Source organism: Carassius carassius, chromosome 37 (assembly GCF_963082965.1).
Source record: "Carassius carassius chromosome 37, fCarCar2.1, whole genome shotgun sequence".
Taxonomy (NCBI): domain Eukaryota; kingdom Metazoa; phylum Chordata; class Actinopteri; order Cypriniformes; family Cyprinidae; genus Carassius; species Carassius carassius.
This window is the reverse complement of record NC_081791.1, coordinates 2,224,409-2,232,478: the sequence shown is the minus strand read 5'-3', so window position 1 is coordinate 2,232,478 and position 8,070 is coordinate 2,224,409. Positions and strand designations below refer to the sequence as shown.

The 8,070-nt window shown below is 36.1% G+C and overlaps 1 long non-coding RNA gene across 1 annotated transcript; it reads left to right on the top strand.

Annotated features, from left to right (window-relative positions):
• Nucleotides 1-1,210: 1,210 nt before the first annotated feature.
• LOC132117645 (uncharacterized) lies at nucleotides 1,211-2,429 on the top strand. The gene is made up of 3 exons (XR_009425804.1): nucleotides 1,211-1,387; nucleotides 1,900-1,956; nucleotides 2,106-2,429. It is a non-coding gene; the product is annotated as an uncharacterized LOC132117645 (long non-coding RNA).
• The last annotated feature ends 5,641 nt before the right edge of the window (nucleotides 2,430-8,070 follow it).

Genomic DNA, 8,070 nt, shown 5'->3' with positions numbered 1-8,070 from the left:
TTTAATATGCTATTTTTCCATAAAATGTAAACGCCATACAATATTTATCTAGGAGATCTCCGAGGCTCTATAAAAGTAGACACGCCCCTTGCCGGATAGTTTAAAAAGTCAAACCCTTCTGAGATCCATTCATTTTCTGATCGTATTTTGAACGACTGAGCTTGTATTTTCCCCCGAGACGCTATGGAACGCCAAGGTGAGTTAAATTATTTATTAAAAAATCAGATATAATTTGAATTTAAGGATTAAAGGGTTGATTAGACGTTTTCCATTTGCTCTCTATTTTAATAGATTTAATCTTATAGGATACACGGAGAAAAATGCTTTTAGCCAGATTAATAAATGTAAGTAAATCTCTTTTCCGATGTTTAATACACGGATAATGTTACGCGAGAATATGATTTTCATTTAATTGTTTTTATTTTTGTAGTGGCAGCACAGCTGATCGATGAAAATGGTGGTAAAGTAATTTATTTATACTTGTAAAGATTAACTTTTAACTGCACATTTGACTCTTTTGGTCAGTATTCGAACATCTGTTGTTATGGACCAAAGTCAGAGATATTAGCGCAGAGCCATACACTGGATTAAGTTCTGTGAGACTATTCATCCATTTTTAATTTTTAAATACCTGAGTTAGAATACTTACATGTGATTATCTATAGATAATGTACCTATGGTTGAGGACCCAGCTTCGCAAAACGGTAAAGTAGATATTTCATACTTTTAAACTTAATTTTCTAACTAAACAGCATGTACTTTTGTGACGTATTCGAGTATCCGCTATTATGCATCGGAGTCAGCGATGATGTTTACACAGAGCCACATGCGGAATTACTTTTTTTTCTCTTATGTTTATCTATAGAAGATGTCCGCATGATTGAAGGGGAAGTCTCGCAAAATGGTAACTTATTTGTTTTATACTTTTAAAATGAATCTTTCTTCTGACTTTGTATATATTTTTAAATAAGTAGGCCTACAACATAGTTGTTTTTCATTATTTATAACAGAGGTGCAACTCATATGGGAAACGGGTACCCAGAATGGTAAGACAAAAGCTGTATATATTTTAAAAATTTGATATTTCTTTTGACTTTTTACACTTGTTCATCGGTTTTTGTTTGTAACTGTTAGCTGTAGCTAAATACTCTGATTTGTATGATGAGAACTTAGTTATAGCAGAAATTATTTTCTTTATTTTCTAGAGTTGCTTCGTGTAATTACACAGCCTAATTTCGTGGACCTGACTCAGAACGAGGGTGAAAGTGATGACCGCGCTGGTCCTAGCAACGCTACCAATAGCAGAAACCCATCACATAGCCCCTTGAGAAAGAAAAGGACGGTTGTATCAGTCCAACCACCACACAGAGAGCAAATTCACATACAGGTAATTAATTATTAAATTATTAAATTATCCGTAAGATAATATGGTTCCAACTTTTGCTGCAATTTATTTATTTAATAGTTTTATTATGATAAATATAATTCTAATTGTTGTTATTATTAATATTTTATTTATTTATAGGTTATTTATTTATCTATTGGTTATTTATTTATTTATTTTTATTAGTTTATTTATTTATTTATAATTATTTTTTTTTTAGCAATTATTTATTTATTTATTCATTTATTTATTTATTTAATTTTTATGTAATTTTTTATAATTTATATATTTGTTTATTCATTTGTTTATTCTATTTATTTATTTACTTATTTATTTATTTTATTTTTTATTTATGCAATCTTTTAATTTAATTAATTTATTTATTTATTTTATTTTGTATTTATTTATTTATTTATTAATTCATTCTATTTATTAACTTATTTATCTATGTTTTTTTTTCGTTTTTTTTTTCATTGTTTATTCACAACGTTTTAACCTCTGATTATTCTATACAGTTAGCTCGGCAGAGTCTGTCAGATCCGCTGACGATGCTGTGCCCGAGATAGATCAAGGTATGGTTGCATAATGTATTTAGATTATATTTTTTCATGATTTTGTTAAATCAAAGAAAATTGATTGTTATAACTGTAAATATTTAAAATGGTAATGGATATTACAATTTTCATATGCTAATTATTTAAACTACTGGTAATCTTTTCAGACGCAGTATCCAATGGTGTGGACAATGCCGCTAACTGGACTGATACTCAAATAAATGACTGGCAAAACGCTGATTGGTCGAGTGTTCGCAGCGACGATTCGGCACAGACGGGTAGGCAGACTCCGTACGCTTCCGACGACGTGTCCGGGGAGGAGCCAGAATTAAGGTCCGAGTTACAACGTAATGATGGTCGGAATGATTCTGTAAATGAAAGAATTGCATCTTTGTTCGAAGAGTTGGTTGAAAGGCAGGACTCTATGTACAATAAGATTCTTAATAGGCAGGAGGCTTTCTTCGCTGAAATAAATAGCAACGTGGACGCCAGACTTCAAGACAATCTACACCAGTCAATAGAGATTCGTCTGCAGCGGTTGCAAGAGCAAATGTCTGAAAATTACTCTTCGGTACAAGAGGTATTACAATCGCAGCTAAGAGAGAGAACACTGATCGTACAGTTGCTGTGTGCAATTAATGGACGTCTTCAGCATCGATAGACAACGCTTTTGTAATTTTCTATATTAATACTGTTCCGTTTATGCATGCTGTACCTACCTACACTCTGTTGTATGCTATATACTTTCAATGTATCATGATTTATTTCATATTATCATTTGTATGTAATCTTTTTGCTGATATTTTTTAATTGTACTCGTAGTCTTCTCCTACACTTGATTTGTAGTTTTTTTATGTACCATGACATTTTGATTCGTAGTTTTTGTAAACGACCATCTTGAATCGTAGTCTTTTCCTACACTTGATTTGTAGTTTCTCTAGGTGGTATGCCATTTGAATTGTAGTGTTTTCCTATACTTGATATGTAGCTTTTTCTATGTACCAACTAATTTGTGTGTAACCTTCTGTTTGTAATCGTATATGCTATGATGTGATTGTGATTTATATTTCCTCATAGGTTTACTATCTTTTTACCTTTTTCTATGTACCATGACATTTTGATTTGTAGTTTTTGTAAACGACCATCTTGAATCGTAGTCTTTTCCTACACTTGATTTGTAGTTTCTCTAGGTGGTATGTCATTTGAATTGTAGTCTTTTCCTATACTTGATATGTAGCTTTTTCTATGTACCAACTAATTTGTGTGTTTGTTGGAAAACTAACCTTCTGTTTGTATGCTATGATGTGATTGTGATTTATATTTCCTCATAGGTTTACTATCTTTTTACCAGCATTGTTGCTATTGTAACTATATATATATATATATATGTATATATATATATATATAAATTATTATAAATAAAAGAACTATATATATATATATATATATATATATATATATATTACAATGGATGTCGGGGGTGTCCATAGCTGTCATACAGACCAATCTCTGGTAGACCTGTTGCAGAAAGCTATAGAAATGCACACAGTACCACCCCATGACTTGTGCGATATATTACAACGATTGATAGATCAGCATCCAAATTTGACCGAAATTACATTCAATAGCGGTAATCTTGAAAATACTCATGATTTACAGTCCTAACATTGATTTGTGTATGCTGTCGCAGATCGCTATAAGTCAAAATGTCACACAGAACGGAGGCACATTAACAGTTTCCGATCGCACCGCTGCTCACAACATCAGCAATATAGATTCGTCGACTAGCTCTATGTCTAATAACCGCGATCCGTCCGGTAATAGCAACGCTGAGCGACCGACGACGTCCCGTGCTGATCGCCCTTCTGACGGAGTATACCCGTCGACTAGCTCTATGTCTAATAACCGCGATCCATCCGGTAATAGCAACGCTGAGCGACCGACGACGTCCCGCGCTGACAGCCCTTCTGACAGAGTATACCCGTCGACTAGCTCTATGTCTAATAATCGCAATCCGTCCGGTAATAGCAACGCTGAGCGACCGACGACGTCCCGTATGTATTAGCATGTAGCTAATTTTGTCTGTGCGATCACTTTTGAAGGAGACATTTGGTAGCCGAAGGTAGCAACTGTGTGGAACAGTTGATCAACCATTTCAGACAACCCCGATACAAAGGTTACTGCTTTATAGCCCATTACGCATCCAAATTCGACTCTTTTCTAATCCTAGAGTATTTTTGCAAAGCGGGTCTTACTCTCGACATCATCATGCAAGGCTGTAAATTAATCTTCATGTACGACGAAGCTTTTGCTCAGCGATACATGGACAGTTACAGTTTCATCCCAATGGCACTGTCTAAGATGCCCGCCGCTCTAAACTTGACCACTACTGAAAAAGGGCACTTCCCTCATCATTTCAATAGGAAAGGAAATGAGAACTACGTGGGGTCCTATCCAGACAAAAAGTTTTATGGGTATGAAAACATGTCGGATAAAGATCAGACAAAGTTCGACGCATGGTATAACACTGTATCGGGTAAATTGTTTGATTTCAGGAAAGAGTTATACGAGTATGGTGTCAACGATGTTGTCTTATTACGCGAAGCATGTATGAAATACAGAGAGGCTTTCATAGACTGTACCGAACGCGATCCATTCGTCTTTACCACTCTTGCGAGCTGTTGTATGGGCGTCTTCAAAACCCACTACCTCAACAGAGACACACTAGCCCTGACACATAATAACATGTACGTCCAACACAACAAATCTTTCTCCAACATGTCGATCGAATGGTTAGAGTATGTGAAAAAGATCAGAAATGTAGACATACACCATGCAATAAACCACGGTGAAGTGCAGATCGGGCGTTACTTTTTAGACGGTTACTACAAACAGGATGGGGTGAGGAACGGGCTTGAATTTAATGAATGTCTATTTCATGGACACGAATGTCGTTTTGAGCCCCATAATACCCATCCCATGTCAGGTGTGCCTTTCAGCGTTCTTAGAAGAAGGGTTGACGATAAGGTCGAGATTCTACAAAACGCTTACGGTTTGAAAATAGAGGTCCTGTGGGAATGCGAATGGAACAAGATGAAACAGACTGACCCCTCTGTGATGTCGTTTATGAGTATTATTCGGCTCCTGAGAGGTTGAAGCCTCGAGACGCACTTTTTGGCGGTCGCACTAACGCTTACAAACTCTATCACAAAACGAGCGAAGGGGAAAAAATAAGTTACGTCGATTTCACCAGCTTATAATTCAATTCAATTCAAGTTTATTTGTATAGCGCTTTTTACAATACAAATCGTTACAAAGCAACTTTACAGAAAATTATGTTTCTACAATATTTAGTAGTAGCTAGTAGTTTGTGCACGTTTGACAGGATTTTAGAAAAATAAAAATAATAATAATAATACAAGACGTAGTCAGCTAGATGATGAACTATCAATATTATTAATTAATAGTAATTATATGATGCAGTCACACATGTAGCAATAATTGTTAGTTCTGTTTGTTGATTCAAGGTTAGGATCATCTGGGGTCCTCTGAGGGTCAGCATCATCTCTTCTCAGGTGTTCTGGATCCAGACTGGAGCTTGTGTAAATCCTAGTTACCACGGGATGTAAATCCCGTGGCAAAACATAGAAACAAAATAGAGACATCATTAGCATAGCTGCTGATCCAACAAAGTAAAATTAGTTTAACCCAAGCTAAAGAATAAAAATGCAGATGCAACTACACTCACAATTTAAGAGATACATTAATCGAATGCTTGGCGAAAGAGATGCGTTTTTAATCTAGATTTAAACAGAGAGAGTGTGTCTGAACCCCGAACATTATCAGGAAGGCTATTCCAGAGTTTGGGAGCCAAATGTGAAAAAGCTCTACCTCCTTTAGTGGACTTTGCTATCCTAGGAACTACCAAAAGTCCAGCGTTTTGTGACCTTAGGGTGCGTGATGGGTTGTAGCGTGGTAGAAGGCTAGTTAGGTACGCAGGAGCTAAACCATTTAGGGCCTTATAGGTAAGTAATGATAATTTGTAACAGATACGGAACTTAATAGGTAGCCAGTGCAGAGACTGTAAAATTGGGGTAATATGATCATATTTTCTTGACCTGGTAAGGACTCTAGCTGCTGCATTTTGGACTACCTGTAGCTTGTTTATTGACGAAGCAGGACAACCACCTAGAAGTGCATTACAATAGTCCAGTCTAGAGGTCATGAATGCATGAACTAGCTTTTCTGCATCAGAAACAGATAACATGTTTCGTAGCTTGGCAATGTTTCTAAGATGGAAGAATGCAGTTTTTGTAACATTGGAAATATGATTTTCAAAAGACAAATTGCTGTCTAATATAACACCCAGATTTCTGACTGTAGAGGAAGTAACAGTACATCCATCTAGTTGCAGATTGTAATCTACAAGATTCTGTGTGGTGTTTTTTGGTCCAATAATTAATATCTCTGTCTTATCCGAATTTAATTGGAGAAAATTATTTGTCATCCAATCTTTTACATTTTTAACACACTCTGTTAGCTTAGATAATTGGGAAGTTTCATCTGGTCTCGTTGAAATATATAGCTGAGTATCATCAGCATAACAGTGGAAGCTTATTCTGTATTTTCTAATAATATTACCAAGGGGCAACATGTATATTGAAAATAGAAGGGGACCTAGGACGGATCCTTGCTGCACTCCATATTTTACTGATGATAAATGAGATGACACCCCATTTAAGTAAACAAAATGGTAGCGATCGGACAGGTAGGATCTAAACCATCTTAGAGCCTGCCCTTGAATACCTGTATAGTTTTGTAATCGATCTATGAGTATGTCATGATCTATGGTGTCGAACGCAGCACTAAGATCAAGTAAGACTAGAAATGAGATGCAGCCTTGATCTGACGCAAGAAGCAGGTCATTTGTAATTTTAACAAGTGCAGTTTCTGTGCTATGGTGGGGCCTAAAACCTGACTGAAATTCTTCATACAGATCATTTTTATGCAGGAAGGTGCTCAATTGAGCAGACACAACTTTTTCTAAAATTTTAGACATAAATGGAAGATTTGAAATAGGCCTATAATTTGCCAGTACACTAGGATCTAGTTTTGGTTTCTTAATAAGAGGCTTGATAACCGCCAGCTTGAATGGTTTTGGGACGTGACCTAAAGATAACGACGAGTTAATGATATTGAGAAGCGGTTCTTCGGCTACAGGTAACAGCTCTTTTAGTAATTTAGTGGGTACAGGATCTAATAAACATGTTGTTGGTTTAGATACAGTGATACGTTTATTTAGCTCTTCCTGTCCTATATTTGTAAAGCACTGCAGTTTATCTTTGGGTGCGATGGATGAAACTGAAGTGTTAGACGCTGTAGAATCTACATTCGCTATTGTATTTCTAATGTTATCTATTTTATCAGTGAAGAAATTCATAAAGTCATTACTATTTAACGTTGGTGGAATATTTGAATCAGGTGGCGTCTGGTAATTTGTTAATTTAGCCACTGTGCTAAATAAAAACCTTGGATTGTTTTGGTTATTTTCAATGAGTTTGTGGATATGCTCTGCCCTAGCAGTTTTTAGAGCCTGTCTATAGCTGGACATACTGTTTTTCCATGCAATTTTAAAAACTTCCAAGTTAGTTTTTCTCCATTTGCGTTCAAGACTACGAGTTACTTTCTTGAGAGAGTGAGTATTACTGTTATACCATGGCACAGTACGTTTTTCTCTAACCTTTTTCAATTTGATGGGGGCAACAGCTTCTAATGTATTAGAGAAAATAGTGCCCATGTTGTCAGTAATTATAATCCCTTTTGTAAGGCTAGGAAGAGCTATCCGATCGAAGTTTCTGTGTTTGAAACAGCAAGCGTCTGGCTATCCGTCCAACGTGATCACAGATGCTGACAAAGCATCTTACATCAACGAATATTATGAAAAAGAGGGGATTCATCTCGACCCTGAAAAGATCAGTCACAACCCTGCTCAGAGGTCTATAAACAAGCTATTGCTTAATAGTTTATGGTAGGGATGTCCAGATCCGATCACGTGATCGGAAATCGGGCACGATCGTGTGGTTTCAGACTCGATCGCAATCGGACGTTACCTCCTGATCAGGACTCAGATAT